Here is a 17264-nt window from a genome sequence, read left to right on the forward strand (position 1 = left end):
GCTAACCTCACCTCACTGACACCTCAGTCTCCAATGAGACCTCCTTTCTGTATACCCACACCTATATGCCTTTCTGTTCTGCTATCTCATTTGCTCTCCTGTCCAAATACATCACTTCCTCTTCCTGCCCAGCTCTGTCACTTCCTGTCTGTCCGTACAGACCTCCAGACCTCTATGGTTAGTGCTGGGATTAAAGGCCTATGTGACCACGTGTGGCTGTGTTCCCAGTGTGGCTTTGAACTCACAGAGATCCAGACAGATCCCTGCCTTCCGAATGGTAGGATTAAAGGCATGTGCTACCATTGTCTGACTTCTATGTTTACTATAGTGGCTGGCTTTTTCCTCTGATTTTCAGGTAAATTTTATTGGGAGATGTAGCAGGAATCTTAGAAGGTCTTATTAATAAAATCAAACCTGAGCCAGGTATTGGGGTGAATGCTGGAAGATCAGAGAAGCAGAACAAGCCACAGCCACCTCACCCCACCAGTTCCTCAGCTGATCCTGTTTCCTTAGACTGGAAACCTCTTGAGTCCTCATCCAGAATGAATCTCAGCTGAACTGTTACTCAGAAGTCTAAAAGCTTAACCAGGCCAAAAGCTGCTAGTTCCTGGTCTTCACGCCTTCTATATCTTTCTGCTATCTGCCACGTGAGTCACCATGCCTGGCTGTTTCCAGTGTGGCCTTGAACTCACAGAGATCCAGAGGGATTTCTGCCTCTGGAATGCTAGAATCCAAGGTGTGAGTGCCACCATTTTCTAGCCTCTGTACCTAGGGGCTATTCTGTTCTCTGACCCCAGATAAGTTTATTAGGGTGCACAATATTTTGGGGAACACAATACCACCACAGGGGGACACAATGCATCACATTTCCCCTTTTTGTCTAAAATAAAAAAAGTTATAACTAATATAAGAAAAACTGCAGTAAGTACAGTAACTAGGTTACATAAGCAATAAATACATCAGTAATGTCTAGTCCATTTGCATTTGACAAATTCAGTGAAAATATTCCATTATCTATCATATTTTGTTGATTGCTAAATGTACCTAATTCACTTTCTATCCTAACTTACTAACAGAAAACTATCTTATGATGTCTTTCAGATTTATACACTTAGACCTCTTAGTGAGTTTCTTTTCTGAATTTCCCAGCAAAAAAAAAAATATAACTAATCTTCAACTCCTTCAGAGACCCAAGAAGGAAATAATATTATGTACAAGTAAACAACTTCCAAAAAATGTGAGTTATGACAAAAACAGCTGTTTCCTGGACAAGTCACCCGAGGTTTCTCTGCAACATTGGGGCATCATCTTTGGCCTACAAGCTTAGCATATCTGACAGACTCATTTGTGAAGCAGGATGTACACAAGGCCTACAGCTTGACCTCACATTCGATGCGAGTATTCCATGTACCACATAAACTTGAATTCTGCCAGTGTCATGTCATGATTCAGGATTTTAAATTCTGGAAATTGCTGGTGTTTTTGGAATTCAGCTTCCCATTTTTCTCGGCTTGTGGGTGGCTTAATCTCCTTTATTAATTGCCAGTCTACCATTGAGAGGCCAGACAGACTCCATCAGTCTAGTTGCTCCTCCAAGAATAACAGCTCCCAGCTACTGTTCAATTGCACACCAGGAGTCATGGGTCCTCTGCCTGCTCAGCTGCCTTCGAAGGAAGGGCACTGTACCTTTTCCAGATTACAAAGCCACTTCAGCAATGGTGCCATACTGGCCTCAGAGTATGCCTGTTGCCAAAGCTGCAACCACACTTGTCTTGGCAAGGATTGGTAGTCCTTTGTGTGTGTGTGTGTGTGTGTGTGTGTGTGTGTGTGTGTGTGTGTGTGTGTGTGTCTGTCTGTCTGTCTGTCTGTCTGTCTTGTCCATTTTGGACAGCATACTGTCAGCAGTTGATGCAAGGGCACTTTCTTGTATGGTGGCTGATTTTTGCCACAGTGAAAGTAAACTCCATGTGGAGGTTCTTCAATGCCCATATCTTCTCTGAAGTGGATTGGTGCTACCAGGAGCAGACATGTCTCATAGTCATATAAAAAGAAAAAAAATCTATGTTATTAAAACATTTTAATGCCATATTCTATAGATCTCTGAAGGGTTTGAAGATGACTTGTCTATCTAAAATATATCTCTGCTTGATCTTGAAAACATACCTAATATGACTACAAGTAGAATTGTAATGACTACTAACTTTCATTTCTTTATATCCTAAGAGTTGGTAATAATAACTTTCAAGGATTAGCAAATTGTGTTACATTGTTACATGAACTGTACAGGTACAATATCTTGAACAAGATTAGAAATATATGTTCAATATATTCTAACAAAATCAACCTCAAATTTATAGCAATATACATAATTTGTATATAATATAAAAAATCCAATCCAATGTAAAATATTTAAAGCTAAGTAGCTGCCTTTTAAAAGTAGATTCAATAATCTACATTTTATCTATATCATCTCTTTTTTCTTTTCAGAGTAGATTCAATAATCTACCTTTTATTCTATCATTTCTGTATCTTTTTTTCAGAGTAGATTCAATAATCTACCTCTTATCTATACCCTCTTTTTTCTTCTTCTCTTCAAACAAGAACCTTTAATCTCCCTTGTTTAGCCCTTTTCCTGACCATTAACAATAACAACTTGTAACCTACCATCTTAAACAATGAGAATTATCTAAAACCCATTGGAAGACCAAAACCCACCCACCCCGCCTTGCCAGTATCTTGTCAGGTCCAGGTGGCACCGGATGGTTCCACAGAGCTTGAACAATAGTGAAAACAACCAACTACTTCAGTACAAGTTCCCCAAAGATGATCGACATCCACCAAATCAGCAGGAAGCAGTTTCAAGAAACCCAGCACCCTCATTCCCGCCCACCTGCCACCAACCCCTCACTTTCTATAATAAACGAAAGGATGGGATGTTAGCATTTCTGGTATCCTCTAGCCACTTCTGAGGTCCCACAGCTGCATATGCACTGTCAGCAGCAGGCAAAATGCTTAGTCACCCCAGGGTCTCATGACTGTAGTCTCATGTAATCTGTGCACATGTGCAATGTATGCACGCTGTTGTAATCTATGCGCATGTGTGGCGTGGTTGTGTAAATCCTTATATGCACATGCTGAGCTATAACTTTAAAAGCAGAGCCCTCTTTAATCCCAGCACTAGGGAGGCAGAGCCTGGCAGATCTCTGTGAGTTCGAGGTCAGCCTGGTCTGTAGAGCAAGATCCAGGATAGGCAGCAAAGCTACACAGAGAAACCCTGTCTCGAAAAACCTAAATAAATAAATAAATAAATAAATAAATAAATAAATAAATAATAAATGAATGAATGAATGAATAGATAAATAATAAAGCAGACCCCACCCATTCCATGCTCTCTTCTGTCACTTCTCTTCCAGACAAGCCTGTGCACCTTCCCCCGACTCTCTACCGATAAACTTTTTTTTTTTTTTTTTTGGTTTTTCGAGACAGGGTTTCTCTGTGTAGCTTTGCGCCTTTCCTGGATCTCTCTCTGTAGACCAAGCTGGCCTCGAACTCACAGAGATCCGCCTGCCTCTGCCTCCCGAGTGCTGGGATTAATGGCGTGCGCCACCACCGCCCGGCATCCGATAAACTATTAAAGTGGATTTCCTTGTATTTGTGGTCCATTCTCGCAGCCGGTAAATACAACTATAAAGGCCATTTTTTTTTTTTCTTCAAATCACCACCGACTGACCAATGCTGAGTGCTCTGGAGGCACCCTGATACTTCCACTCCCCGCCCCCCCCCCCAAAAAAAAAAAAAAGAGCAAATGAAAAGTCATCTTGTTTGAACACCTCTGGAGCTAAGTGTGGTCTGTAGGAAGTACCATCTATCTAGTTAGGATCCAAGAGGGGAAGTCGGAGGCAACCATAGTTGCTGTGTCCGGGATCCAAGTGAGATGTGAGATGTCACTTATGAATGTGTGGTGGTCACCCCTGGCGGTGTTTCCTATGTGTCTCTGCGTCTTTCTGTGCGTTTCTGGCAGCTCTGTTGGTTGGAGAAACATCTAAAATGGAAGGGGGAGTGAGCTGTCCTGAGACCACAGCCACCGCTGCCCTCCAGCAGCACACCATTTCCTGAAGGCTGGAGGTGGTGATGGTGCGCGCATGTGTCCGGGGACAACTGTAGTCAAGGCTGGCTGTTGCTGTGACTGTGGCAGCCTGCAGCTCCCAGGGGTGGTGGTAGCCACCGGTTTCCTTGTGATAACCAATGGCTTTCTCTGGTGCAAGACCCTCTCCCTGGCTTAAGACCTGTGCCATCTTGTTGGGAATCTATCCTTTTGGCCTAGCTAGGTTGCCCAGAGAAACCCAAAGCTGCCTGGTTCTCTCAGTTCTGCCTGAGAAAACTGATCTTCCCCTACCTCCCACTCCAGACCCCTCACTTCCGGCTTGTTCAGTCACTTGACTCCAGCTTGTGGTCCAGGGGTCTTGGTCCTGTTCCCGGTGTGGAGGTGGGAGGAGCCTGGTATCTCATTGGGGCAGAGGTTGGAGGAGCCCTGCCATCTAAACAGAGTGTATACAGGGAGGAGGAAATAGTTCCCTACCCGCTCTAAGCAACTGGTTGCACCAGGAAAAAGGGCAAGTAGTTCCCCCAGTTGTAGGACAGGGTGGGGGTGGGGTGAGGGGTGAGGCTGGGGTGGGGGATGTTGGAGGTGATGGAAGTTCAACTCCTTCCCTGTTCATGGCTTATGTCTCCTTCTCTACTAGTGCCTTGTATAATTGGAAGACCCCAAACCCTCTCTCTCTCTCTCTCTCTCTTTTTTTTCCCAGAGAAGCTACAGACCCTAATCGACCTGTTGTAAGGTAAGAGGGTATTGAACACTTTTTTTTTTTTTTGCCAAGCATTACTGGGAGGATTAAAAGCTGAAGCCAGAAAACCTATCCGCTTATCCAAGATAAGTAAGGTTACTCAGGACCTGATGAATTGCTCACTTGGTGTGAGAATCAGACAAAGAAAGTCAGGGTAAGAAACACCGCCCTCCCCCCAGTGCAGTGATTGCTCCCTTAGGTAAACAGATGATGAAAAGAAATAGATCAGGAGAAAGGATTAAAAAGCTCACATTGTGTCGCCGGGCGGTGGTGGCACACACCTTTAATCCCAGAGCTTGGGAGGCAGAGCCAGGCGGATCTCTGTGAGTTCGAGGCCAGCCTGGGCTACCAAGTGAGTTTCAGGTGCAAAGCTACACAGAGAAACCCTGTCTCGAAAAACAAAAACAAACAAACAAAAAAAAAAGCTCACATTGTTTGATGAAGCCCTGAATGCAGATGTTGGAATTTAAATGAAAATATCCACAAAGTACCTCCTCCAGTACATGGATGACCTCAGAGCTTTGACCTGTGTAGGAATGTAGTGTCGACAGGCAGCAGAAGGTCTTTTAGAAACTCTGCGAGCTGTGGGAGAAAGTCGCAGCTAAAAAGGTCCAGCTCTGCATCTTGCAGGTCATATACCTAGGCTACAGCCTAGAGGAAGGTAAATGAATGCTTTCCCATGACTATTTCAACCATCCTGTAAATGCCTGCTCCCACATAAAAAAACAAACAAACAAACAAAAAACAAAACAAGTACAGGAATTCTGGGGGCAGTTGGATACTGCTGGTTATGGATAATGGGATTTACTGAGACAGCCAAACTCCTCTAAGGCAGCAAAGGGAGTACACAGAAATGGACTGAGACTGAGCAGAGGGCCTCTGAGGCCTTGAAAAAGGCCCTGGTGTATTACTAAGCCATTCCATCTGTATGTGGATGAGGCCAGAGGCATTGCTGGGGGGGGGGGGGGGTCCTCACACATCACTGGGACCCTGGAAAAGACTGTTGGCATATCTCTCCAAGAGATTTGACCCTGTCACAGCTGGATAGCCATATAAGGTCCTTAGCTGCCACTGCCCTGCTGGTAAAAGTGTGATACCTCAGTAAAACCCCCCACTTTATCCCCTACAGACAAAGAGAAGCTTAAACCAGGATTCCTAAGTGTAGATAAGAACTTAGACCCTTTTTCCCCAGGTGGCTGTATCTGCTACAGGGACTTTGGAAAACACAGTCAGGATATACGACCAAAAGACTAAAAAGGGAGGCGGGTTAAAATAAATTATATGGTCTGTGCCTTTAAGAACTAGCCTCACAAAGAAAGGGGAGCGCTCCTTCCAACCTCCCTGCTGTGAGTGAGAGATTTGGAAGAGCCTCCCTGGAGGCTTGTAAACTTAGAAAACAACTTACTTTTGCATTCTGTACCTAAAGTCTCCAGTGGCAGCTTTGGGAATGTGATCTAGGCACAAGACCCTCACTCTATTGTCTCAAAAAGGGGGCCTTAGACAAAGATATCTCAATATAGATAGACCCAGGCCAGTTTCAAGTCCCCAGAAATGATGGCGCCAGCCCCAGGAACAAAAGAACAGAGTCAGGATGTCTGATGGTAACCAATTAACCACAAAATGCTCCTCTCTGGAGATAACATGACCAGACTCTGGAGATGAGTTGTAAAACTCCTGACAGGTGAAGGGTTCACAACACGCCTCCACGGTCACATATACCAGGCGGACACTTCCGCCTAGCCAATTCCAGTCAGGATAGCCATTTCCGGGTCAAGGCGTATCTCGTAACCAGGATACCCGGCGGACCCGGACACCTCCGCCTAGCAAGTTCCGGGTCGAGGCATCCCGCGTGACCAGGATCCGTGACGTTACATGGCCACGTAAGCGCGCAACGTGACCATGTGATCTACGCACATGCGTGGAGTAGTGACGTGACCTGGCCACGCCCCCAGCCAGTTTTAAAGTGGAGCGCCATGCTTCCCAGTCCCTCTTCTTCTCCACGCACGTGTCTCTCCCACAGGCCTGCGCACTCTCTATCCCTTTAACTCTAATAAACTCTATAAGCGGATTCTGTCGTGTTTCGTGACATTTCCTTGCAGGGTAAGACCACAACGCAGCTAAATAACTAACAACAGGGCAAACAGATAAGCTAGAATAAGATAAAGTCCAGGCCCGGGAAAAATTGGACCAATCAAGGATGGACCCATACTACCCCCCTCCCCTCTAAGAAATTTTATGGGTTTTGCCTATAAAAACTAACTTCCCCAAGAAAGAGTAACTCTTCTCTGCCTCACTTGAGATGGCTTGAGATGAGTTCCCTGTCATGACTTGTAACAGATAAACCTTACTTTTGCATTCTGGTATGCTCATCCTTGGTGGTCTCTCTGGAGGTTACGATCTGGGCACAACAAAAGAAGCTGACAAATTGAATTTAGGGCACTAACTGTTGCTGACAGTCCCACACTCTTTTGAGACCCTCTTGAGGAGGGCACCCAAGAGATCAATGTTTGACACCTGGGTGACTCAATACCAAGCCTGGATCAACCCTGTATTTGGTATTGTTCACAGATGGTAGTAGTTTCCCCCAAGATGGGATCAGGTATGGGGGGGCGGGGGGTATGGATTGCACAGAGTCCAGGGAAGATGCTGTCTGGCATGGGATAGCTGAGGGGAAAAAAAAAATCTACGTACACTGATGTCTTATGTCTGTTAACTTTATTCCTCTAAGACAAAATTTTATCTATACAGCTACAGCTCTGTCAGGCATTCAGCGCAGGAATAAATCTGGATACACCAAGCTCTTCGTCTGCCTACTTTATTTCTCTGGGGTGAAATCCCGTCTACATAGTTTCAGTTCTGTCCTGACAGTCAGTACTTCTTTGTCTCCCTCTTTTACTGCCCTCTCATAGTCCTGCTAACAACCAAGCTCTTATGCTTCCAGCCTCATCTTTGTCCTCTGTTTCTTCGCCCTCCATCTCTACTTGCTCTCTACTCCTGGCTTTGATGAACTCTACAAGAGTTCTGCCCTAACATCTACAAACCTCTGTGTTTTTCCCTTCTCCCTGGTCATGTCGTTCTCTCTCCTCTACAGATAATGCCTTCTTCCCCTGGCCACACCACAAGGCTCTCTGCCTCCTCAGGAATGTTGCTCCACTCTGCCTTCCACCTTGATATGTAAAAACCTCTTTTATTCACAGTCAGTTTCTCTGGAGAGCCACTAGGCTTCAAGGCAAGGGGATGGTCTGAGCTTCATTTGCACAAGAAACAAAGCTATACATCTACCACCTGCTTGGCTTTGCTTACATGACCTTATCCAAGTACTGGCCTGAGCAGGAAGTTCACACACACACATTCTATGGGAACTGTGAGCACAAGAAATTCATAACAAGGTACAGCTGAATATTAAGCGGCGTAACACCAAATAGTCCATGCTAGATGGCTTCCCACTTGACTGACCCTTGCCCTGGTCAAGGTATAGCTTTAATACACAGCTGAACTCCCTATGATGTATTCTTGTGGCTCACCACATGGGGCTAGAGATGGTGACCTAAGGTAAGACTGTCTGGGCAGCCTGTATGCCAGCCAGGCTTTTATCTTTGAATCAATCATTCCACTGGAGAAAGACAAAATTATCACATGTACACTGATAGCCAATATGATTTTGTCACAGCCCATGTCCACAGGACTCTATTGTAGCAGGGTCCTTGCTGTTGTTCCCTTTGGGGGCCGGGACCAAGTAGGCACAGAGTCAACAACACAGACTCCAGGAGAATGTTGAAACAACAAGCTCAGTTTATTTAGGAAGAGGCAAGCCTTATATACCCTCCACCCCACCCTGGGGAGAGGTCTGATGAATATGCATCTGCTGGTGTGACATGGCTGCCTCTCATTGGTCCAGGCCATCTCCAGATCATGTTTTAGCTGTTGTCGTTAAGACCATCAGGCATACCCAGGCTGGCTTTCAGAAAGTATTTTTTTTTTTTTTTTTTTTTACTTGTTTGGGCCGTCTGGCCTTCAAGCCCGTTAGGGATGAGTCATCCCACATATCCACCCCTTTTTATTATTTTATAGGACATGCTCAGTGGGAGATAGGTTGTATTGCCCTAACCTTGTTGACCCCACCTCAGGAGAGCTCAGCATAATGGACTGTGCCTGTCTCAGACTGGCTTGTCAAACAAGCTCGTATCTGTCATTGACCACCAGCCCTGGAAGAGCATCAATCCTGGAGAGCTGTCTGGGTGGTGGGCTCTAGGCAGTAGCCTTCTGTATCTCAGTGAGCCATATGTGCATTATCTCTCTAGGAGGACTTTGATCTAGGTATCTGAGAGCCAATAAAACCTTTGTGGCTGCCTTCTGTTGGTGAACCTGTTGCAGAAAATATTTGAACAAGAGAAGGATTAGTCAAAAATTTTAATCTCAAGGACATGGATGGGACCCCAGTTATTTTTATTGTGCCAATCAAAGTCCTTCTGGTGGTATATAATCGACCTTGTAGGGGGTGAGGCAATTGTTTAATATCTAGGGTCACATGTCAGCAATGACATGACCTTTACTAATGCCACAGTAGCAGGTCAAATCATACATTACCCTTCTGAAGCTTTTTCTTTGTCCAAAGTCTCTTGGTCTGTTGCTGGACGCACATCTCTGGAGGGTACCCATATCGGTGTGATGGTATTCTGGGGAAAAATGTAAGCATATCCTCACCCCTGGGTTAATAGGGGAACAGAGTGTTGCCACTAAAGGGTGATGGGATCCCTTCAACGTACCAAGGGCAATGTTGTCTCCCAAGGTAGATAAATAAGTGTGTTGTCCAGTTTGGTCTTGTGTGTCAGGGTTAACATATGGTACTTGGCCTGTGAGCATCTCAAGAGAAATAGCAATGTTGATCTGTATATTAAAATGAGCCTGAGCCTCAGCCTGGTTATCATAGGCTGCTTGCTAATTAAGGAAGACCATAGGCTCCAACACAGCCTTCATCAAATGGTGCCAGTCACAATAAATTTGTAAATGTATTGCCCATTGCCGTAGGACTTGCTCAAAATATGGTGAGTCAGGACCTGATTCATTAGCAGCCTTACGGACGAAAGACAGGTCTGCAAGAGGGGTAGGTATCCATGGCTAGTTGGCCTCATTGGGGCCCGCATTAACTGGAAATGCCATGGTGGGCATGTGCGGCATCATAGATGGAACAGGCTGGGAGGTATGTGGAGCAGCTGGCTCAGCAGGCAGACATCCAGGCAAGTCACTCTGGATACTGCAGTAAGAGGGTAGTCACTTGAGGCATGAGGAAAACAAAGACAAGGGCTGCCGGTACAGGCTTAGATGCTGCTGCAAGCATTTCCTCTGTCTTTCCATCCCTTTCCTTCACTTTATGTCTATTCTCATGCCTTTCCTTGTCAGCAGAGGCAGAGGAAATAACAGTCATGGATGGAATGAAGGCAATAGATAAGTTGGTGTTATATTGTTTCTGGCAGTGCTTATTGTGGGCCTCAGTAGAGGATGACTTTAGGCCAGCAATTATAGTCAACAAAATGGGCATAACAAACAATTGGAGAGTTACTGCTGAGGCCACTATACTTTTCTGGCCAGGAACAGAATTTTTATCCATAGACCAGGTTCCCACACATTCTCTGGAGAAGCAGCACACACTCTTAACTGCTGAGCCATCTCCCCAGGCATTACAACCCACAAATAAATGTATGCATTCATAAACACACACACATACACACATACACAACTAAAAATAGTCAAGACTGTGGCTATTGTTTTCTGAGGGACCAGACCTTATATGGAAACATTAGGCAAGCCTGAACAAAAGTACATGCCACCCTACCATACAGACAGATTCACAAACAAGACAAACAGAAAGAAGAAAGTGGGGGTCCCAGCATTTACCTGCTGAAGGGACCGAATTTACACAACGTAGAGGGGCCTACTCACCGAAATGTACCGCTCAAGGGGGCTGCTCAACCAGCGCCACACGTGAGTAAAGGGAGACACACAGACCCTGTTCCAGTACCAAATGTCCCGGCACCAGATGTAGCAGGGTTCTTGCTGTTGTTCCCTTTGGGGGCCGGGGCCAAGTAGGCACAGAGTCAAACCACACAGACTCCAGGAGAATGTTGAAACAACAAGCTCAGTTTGTTTAGGAAGAGGCAAGCCTTATATACCCTCCACCCAACCCTGGTGGGAGGTCTGATGAATATGCATCTGCTGGTGTGACATGGCTGCCTCTCATTGGTCCAGGCCATCTCCAGATCATGTTTTAGCTACTGTTGCTAAGACCATCAGGCATACCCAGGCTGGCTTTCAGAAAGTATCTTTTTTACTTGTTTGGGCCATCTGGCCCTCAAGCTGGTTAGGGATGAGTAGGATATGTAGGAAAAGAGGATTGCTAACCTCATCAGGAAAATAAATCAAAATAGATAAGAAATCTTAGCTCTATTGGAAGCTATCTGGTTACCCAAGAGGATGGCCATTGCCTATTGTAAAGGGCACTAAAAAGGGAATTCCCAAGAAGCCAGAGGCAATAGAGCAGCTGTAGATGAATTTCTAAAGTCTTATTAAATAAGAAACACAGAGCCAAATACAGGGGTGAAAGCCCTAGAGATCAGAGAAATAGGAATAGCCACCAGCTAACCTTAGCTCACCAAGCCGCTGTAGCTTTCCAAGAGAACCAACCTCTTCCTGTCTAACCTGCGCTTTTATTGCCTTGATGTTCTGCCTTCTCATTGGCTCTTAGCCCAGCCACCTCACTTCTTCATCACTGTCTGTCTATATAGACCTCCAGGTCTCTATGGTTGGTACTGAGATTAAAGGGGTGTCTTACCATGCTTGGCTGTGTCCTTGAACGCACAGAGACTCTGCCTGCCAAGTGATCAGATTAAGGGCATGTGCTACCACCACCTGACTTTTGTTTATGGCTGACTATCTATGTCCTCTGATCTCCAGGCAAACTTTATTAACATACAAATAAAATATCACCACCAGCAGCTGACTTGGCTGCCTAGGAAGTGACCCTAGAACTCTTCAAGTTTTGGTAACCCTGTCAGAGCCCGGCTTAATGGACAGCCTGAAACACACCACTGGTGAGATTGTGCAAAACAAGAACTGGACACAGATAAATAAGGATGGTGGATGCTGCTGCTGGATGGCAGACACATCTTTCCCATGAGTCTGAGAAGGTAACTGGTTACAGATCTCCACCAAAAACCCCATCTAAGGGCCACCAAAATAGCTGAATTCCTCAGACCCAGGCATTATGTTCCAAATTTGGAAAGCCCAATTAAATATACCACTTTTAGGTGTGCCACCTGTGCTCAGTTAAACCCCAAAGGGGGAAAGAAGATTCCACAGAGGATCTGGGCCTGGGGAACATTGGGAGTTGTACTTTACTGAAATCAGGCCTGCTGTTTGTGCTATAAATATTTGCTGGTGTTTGTAGGCACCTCCTCAGGATGGGTGAAGGCCTACCTGACCAGAGCAGAGACTGATCCAATAGTTACTAAGAAACTGTTTCAGGAAATAATTCCTAGGTTTGGACTGCCCCTACCTTTGGGGTATGACAATGGCCTGGACTTCATGGCTAAAATATCTCAAAATCTGACAAAGGTATCAAATATTAATTGGAGATCGCATTGTGCACATACGCCACAGAACTCAGGTCAGACAGAAAGAACGAATAGAACTCTTAAGGAGTCTCTGACTAAATTGGTCCTGGAAACTGGTGAAAAATTGGATCAACCTCTTCCCTTTGTTCTGCTCAGGGCCTGATGTACTCCTTACTCCTCTTGAAATGATGTTTGGGAGACCACCTCCCATCTTCCCCAAACTCTGAGGTATTCCTCCAGCAGAAATGTCTAATCACTCCCTTCTCAAGTCCTTGCAGGCTTAGCAGAAACTTGCCAGGCCATTGACCCAATGGTGAAGGGAATCCTGCCATCTCCCACCTCCAAACCTGCCCACTAGTTCCAGCCAGGAGACTAAATGTGCCTGCCCTGACTCACAGGAAAGTCACGCTCCCATTCTATGTGTACTTGTCTAGGTTACCCTCCAGGTAGAGGTCTAAAATGGAGAAAAGGGGAGAGCTCATATTGGTCTTGATTCAATGTTAAAAAGGTCGAACTTGTTCCACTTCTGGTTCCCATCCTAGTAGGGGCAGGAAGAGTTGAGGCAACTGCCATAGGCACCTCAGCCTTGATCGTTGGAAACCAAAACTTTAGAGAACTCAGTTTACAGATAGACTTAGGCCTAGGCCATTTGGAGACTTCTACTTCTAGGCTGGAGAGCCAAGGTGACTCCTTTGCAGAGGTAGTCCCATAGAGCTAAAGGGGGCTAGACCTTCTTTATGAAACAGGGAGGACTTTGCATAGCTTAGGAGAAACTTGCTGTTTCTACGTCAACCAATCAGTGGCAATTAAGGAAAAATTTGCCATGGTAGGGAAAGCTTTAGAGAAAGGGAAGAAAGGAGGCATAAATCAGATAATTGGTATCGGTCTCTGCTTACCTGGTCCCCATGGCTGACCACCTTACTGTCAGCATTAGCCAACCATTGATTCTTTTTTCATTTATTTAAGACATTTTTTTATTCATTTTACATACCAACCACAGATCTTCCTCTCATTCCTCCTCCAGCTCCCTGCTAGCCTTCCCCCAGACCCACCCCCCATCCCCTCTTCCAAAATAGTAAGGCCTTCCACGGGGAGTCAGAAAAGCCTGGTACATTCAGTTGAGGCAGGACCAAGCTCCTCCCCACTGCATCAAGGCTGAGCAAGGCACCCCACCATAGGTAATGGGCTCCAGAAAGCTAGCTCATGCACCAGGGAGAGATCCTGATTCCACTGCCAGGGGCTCCTCAAACAGACCAAGCTACACAACTGTCTCCTGTATGCAGAGGGCCTAGTCTGGTTCAATGCACATTCCACAGCTGTCAGTCTAAAGTTTGTGAGTTCCTATGAGCTTGGTTCAGTTGTCTCTGTAGATTTCCCCATCATGATCTTGATGCCCCTTGCTCATATAACCTCTCTTCCTTCTCTTAGACTGGACTCCTGGAGCTTGGCCTGGTACGTGGCTGTTGTAGATCTCTACATCTGTTTCCTTAGATACTGGATGAAGGCTCTACAATGATAGTTAGGGTATTCACTAATCTGACTACCAGGGTAGGTAGTTCAGGCACCTTCTCCATTGTTGCTAGTAGTCTAATCTGGGATCATCTTTGTGGATTCCTGGGAATTTCCCTAGCACCAGGTTTCTCCCTAAACCTAAAATGTCTCCCTCTATTAAGATATCTCTTTCATTGCTCTCCCACTTTGTCCTCCCCCGGCTCAACCATCCTGTTCCCTCATGTTCTCATCCCACATCCACTACCCTCTATTCCCGGCCCCCCCCCTTATCCCCAGTTTACTCATGGAGATCTCATCTGTTTCCCCTTCCCAAGGTGATCCATGCATCTCTCTTAGGGTCCTCCTTGTTTCCTAGCTTCTCTGGAGCTGTGAGTCATAGTCTGGTTATCCTTTGCTTTACATCTAGTATCCACTTATGAGTGAGTACATACCATTTTTGTCTTTCTGAGTCTGGTTATCTTACTCAGGATGATATTTTTCTAGTTCCATCCATTTGCTTGCAAATTTCATGATGTCATTGTTTTTTACAGCTGGGTGATACTCCATTGTGTATATGTACCACATTTTTTTTTTATCCATTCTTCAGTTGATGGGCATCTAGGTTGTCCCAAGTTCTGGCTACTATGAATAATGCTGCTATGAACATAGTTGAGAAAGTGTCCTTGTGGTAAGATTGAGCATCCCTTGGGTATATGCCCAAGAGTGGTATCATAAAGTCTTGAGGTAGATTGATTCCCAATTTTCTGACAAGTCACCAGACTGTACAAAGTGGCTGTATAAGTTTGCATTCCCACCAACAGTGGAGGAGTGTTTTTCTTGCTCTACATCCTCTTCAACATAAGCTGTCTTCATGTTTTTGATCTTAGCCATTCTGACAGGTGTAAGATATTATCTCAGAATCATTTTGATTTGCATTTCCCTTATGACTAAGGATGTTGAGCAATTCCTTAAATGTCTTTTGGCCATTTGAGATTCTTCTATGAAGAATTCTCTGTTTAGATCTCTACCCTGTTTTTATAATTGGATTGTTTGATATTTTGATATCTAGTATCTTGAGTTCTTGATATATTTTGGAGATCAGAACTTTTCCCATTCTGTAGGCTGTTGTTCTGTCTTATTTACCATGTTCTTTGCCTTACAGAAGCTTCTCAGTTTCAGGAGGTCCCATTTATTAATTGTTGCTCTCAGTATCTGTGCTATTGATGTTATATTTAGGAAGTGGTCTCCTGTGCCAGTGCATTCCTAATTTCTCTTCTACCAGGTTCAGTGTTACTGAATTTATATTGAGGTCTTTGATCCACTTAGAGTTGAGTTTTGTGCACGGTGACAGATATGGATCTATTTGCAATCTTCCACATGTTGACATCTAGTTATGCCATCACCATTTGTTGAAGATGCTTTCGTTTTTCCATTGTACAGTTTTGGTTTCTTTGTCGAAGAACAGGTGTTCATAGGTTTGTGGGTTAATGTCAGGGTCTTCAATTCAATTCCATTAGTCCACATGCCAATATTTATGCCAATACGAAGCTTTTTTATTACTACAGCTTTATAGTAGAGCTTGAAGTCAAGGATGTTGATGCCTCCAGAAGTTGTTTTATTGTAAAGGATTGCTTTAGCTATCCTGGGTTTTTTGTTTTTCCATATGAAGTTGAGTATTGTTCTTTCAAGGTCTGTGAAGAATTGTGTTGGGATTTTTATGGGGATTGCATTGAATCTATAGATTGCTTTTGGTAAGGCTGCCATTTTTATTATGTTGGTTCTACCTATCCATGAGCATGGGAGATCTTTCCATTTTCTAATATCTCCTTCAATTTCCTCATTGTGTGTTGTTGTATATCAAGGACTATTGGGGGACTAGCCCCTCGATAGCTCTCTCCCGGATCCATGGAAGAAATTTACAACCAGCTGATATTCTAATTTTTGATGATATTAAATGAATCTATGTACAGGAAACTCTTTAGTTACTTCACTTTATTTTTCTAAGTTAATTCTCTCTCTACCTTGTAGCAGGAATCTTAAAAAGTTCTTATTAATAAAATCAAACCTGAGGCCAGTTATTGGAGTGAAATACTGGAAGGTCAGAGAGACAGAACAAGCCACAGCTAACCTTACCTGGCCAACTTCTCAGCTGGTCTTGTTTCCTCAGACTGGAAGCCTCTGTGTCCTCATATCCGAATGGCTCTCAGCTGAACTGTGCTGCTAGAAGCTTGCAAGCTTAACCAGCCAAATGCTTAACTAGCCAAATGCTTCTAGTTTCTGGTCTTCATGCCTTATATATCTTTCTCTTTCTGCCATCACTCCCTGGGATTAAAGGCTCGCTTTCTGGGATTAAAGGCGTGAGTCACCATGCCTGGCTGTTTCCAATGTGGCCTTGAACTCACAGAGATCCCAGAGAGATTTCTACCTCTGGAGTGCTAGGATTAAAGATGTGAGTGCCACCATTTTCTAGCCTCTGTATCTAGTGGCTGTCTGTTTTCTGACCCCAGATAAATTTATTAGGGCGCACAATATTTTGGGGAACACAATATCACCACACTACCTACCTATTCTGTTCTCTTACTTAGCCCCTTTCTTGCCTGGTTCTCTCTCTATCTTTCTGCTGTTCCCTCTAAGAGCTATCTCAATTCCTTTATCTCAGTTCCACCCCATCTTTGCTTTCTCTTCTCATTCTTACCCACCTAGTTCTTCCCCATCTGGCTCTTCCTCATCTTCCATCTCATCTTTCTAGTTCTAGCCCTCCAATCTAGTTCTCCTCTGTCCCTTCTTCTCCCACCCTTTCATAGCTCTAACTAGGTTCTTTAAGTCTCATCCTCATCTTCATCTTCTTTCCCCTCCATCTTCATTACTCCTCATTCCTCTCCCAGAACCAGTCTTGCCTTGCAAGCAGTAACTCTCCTCCAATCCAATGCAAGGCTTCCAAGGTCCCCATAAGAGCAGTGAGTCAGCTTCATTTGCAACCCCAAAGGAAAGTGAATAGAGGAGGTGGGGTCAGATAAGGGTTGGAATAAGTCAGAAAGGGAATTTATGTGCTCAAAAAATATTTTTATAAGTGGTTAGGTAAAATGTTACAAGTCTATCACAAATGTGCTCAAACTACAATCTTACAGGTGGTTAGGTAAAAGAGTCTATATGTCACTAAAATGAAACTGCCTCTCTTTTTTTATGTCTCCATTTACTGGCAGAGCAGGGTAACTCTGCTCTGAGCCTGGAACCCTCCCTCATAGCTTCGCTGGGCCTGGTATGCAAAAAGCCCTTTTGTTCTGAGACAATTGCTCCAGAATGCACTTGGGCTGTGAGA

General features: G+C 44.6%; 1 long non-coding RNA gene across 1 annotated transcript; it reads right to left on the reverse strand.

Annotated features, from left to right (window-relative positions):
• Positions 1-8613: 8613 nt before the first annotated feature.
• On the reverse strand, positions 8614-10960 carry LOC143272417 (uncharacterized). The gene is made up of 2 exons (XR_013049951.1): positions 10785-10960; positions 8614-9520 (listed from the first exon to the last, which is right to left on the reverse strand). It is a non-coding gene; the product is annotated as an uncharacterized LOC143272417 (long non-coding RNA).
• Positions 10961-17264: the final 6304 nt, after the last annotated feature.

Source organism: Peromyscus maniculatus, chromosome 1 (assembly GCF_049852395.1).
Source record: "Peromyscus maniculatus bairdii isolate BWxNUB_F1_BW_parent chromosome 1, HU_Pman_BW_mat_3.1, whole genome shotgun sequence".
Taxonomy (NCBI): domain Eukaryota; kingdom Metazoa; phylum Chordata; class Mammalia; order Rodentia; family Cricetidae; genus Peromyscus; species Peromyscus maniculatus.